Source organism: Schistocerca cancellata, chromosome 9 (genome assembly GCF_023864275.1).
Source record: "Schistocerca cancellata isolate TAMUIC-IGC-003103 chromosome 9, iqSchCanc2.1, whole genome shotgun sequence".
Taxonomy (NCBI): Eukaryota; Metazoa; Arthropoda; class Insecta; order Orthoptera; family Acrididae; genus Schistocerca; species Schistocerca cancellata.
Genome location: NC_064634.1, coordinates 201,995,662 through 201,997,551, shown reverse-complemented (window position 1 = coordinate 201,997,551; position 1,890 = coordinate 201,995,662). Strand labels below are relative to the sequence as shown.

At 48.6% G+C, this 1,890-nt stretch overlaps 1 pseudogene; it reads right to left on the bottom strand.

Moving 5' to 3' along the window:
• Positions 1–1,467: 1,467 nt before the first annotated feature.
• LOC126102407 (5S ribosomal RNA) lies at positions 1,468–1,585 on the bottom strand (annotated as a pseudogene).
• Positions 1,586–1,890: the final 305 nt, after the last annotated feature.

Genomic DNA, 1,890 nt, shown 5'->3' with positions numbered 1-1,890 from the left:
ACGTGGAAGCTTCCGACCAAACAGTTTCCTCTAATTCGGCGCCTACACGCGAGCTCCAACAGGTACCCGACAGCGCCGAGAAACCGTACAGCTGTGAAATCCGATTTCGCGCACGATGTAAAATTCCCCGCCGCCTTTTGTCATTAGCAGCTTTGTTTCGGGACAGCCCAGGGGATTTTCCTGCTCCGCGGCGGTTAAAATACGGTCCGCGCAGGAGAAAGACACCCGCAGAAGAGGAGAGACCGGAGCTCGTGCTGGTCGTGACGTGGTGTAAAAGCCCCCGGCCAGGCGTGCCAACCTCGCAACGCTGCACGTGCCCGGCTTCACAAGGGATTCCGCGGAGCTCACTCCCCCGTGGGTAATTGCGAATTCATGAAGCAAATTTACCTCTCTCTCTCTCTTTTTTTTTTTTTTTTTTAATGGCTGCACGCACTGTTTGCACGCAACCAGTGAACACGCCCTGCTTTTTTCCTGTGTTGCCGGTTAAGTAAACGGAATCTTGACTCGCTAAACAAGAGAGCGTTATCTTGTATCCATTTCAACTACCTTATTTGTTTGTCTGCTCCTTCAACTGTGATTATCGGAAGTTCGACGCCCAGGGTTCCTTCCGCTGCCGTAGAACAGCCATAGCGTTGGACGTCGTATTCTTTGACATTCAGCAAGGAAGGATGTAGCTCACTAGGCTTGTTTCTCTCACAAAAGCCGATGCAGAGTGTCAAAGATTCTACCGCTGCTGTTATCATGAAGTGCGAAAATGAACTTTGGGGTAATGTGTTGCTGCAAAGACGTTTTGATCGATTTCATAACAATATTTGACGCTTTGTCGAAGGAAACTCGTATATCTGAAGTTTGTTCATGGGAAGGGCCATTGTATTATTTAATTGTGCCACATTTTTTTTCATTGAGTTACTTTACATCTATTAAGCTAGGACAGGTAACGCAGATATGTTGTCTGTCATTGTTAATACAGCCAGGCGTGAATCCAAGGGGGCGGGGTGCTTGTGGGTTGGCGGCGGGAGGGACGGGAGGGGGGGAAGGGAGGATGTGGCTCATCATAAAAAAAAGGCATTTCAGTAAATGCGTTGATCACAAACTCGTCCGAACAGGCCTCAGAAGGCCCAGTGGTACTGACCGACCGCCGTCTCATCCTCAGCATATAGGTGAGACTGATGCAGATGTGGAGGGGCTTGTGGTCAGCACACCGCTCTCCCGCCCGTTGTGAGGTTTCGTGACAGGAATCACAAGTAGTAAAGGATACATAAATCATTCACTCCGTCTTCAGACTACGAGTGGCCTACCGGGACCATCCTACCGCCGTGTCATCCTCGGAGGAGGATACGGATAGGAGGGGCATGGGGTCAGCGCACCTCTCTCCCGGTCGTAAGATGGTATTCTTGACCGAAGCCGCCACTATTCGGTCGAGTAGCTCCTTAAATGGCATCATGAGACTTACTGCACTCCGAAAAACGGCAACAGTGCATGGCGGCCTGGATGGTTACCCATCCAAGTGCCGACCACGCCCGACAGCGCTTAACTTCGGTGATCTCACGGGAACCGGTGTATCCACTGCGGCAAGGCCGTTGCCTACATAAATCATTCGCAAAAAAATTTTTATTGAATATCCAGGTTTCGGTTATGTGTGACCATTTTAGGTACAGTAAACGTAAGTTAAAGCTAAAAATCACTTTTTTATGCACGTATTCCTAACTGGACTAATCATGACAACTCAGCCTTTGTCATGAATGTTCCACTTGCGACTATGTGCAAATGTAATTGGTTTTAATGTTTTAACTTACATTTTCTGCACCGAAGATGGCCACACAGTGACCGAAACTGGATATGCATTATTTGCGACTGAGTGCTGTATCCTTTACTATGGCTGATTGCTTT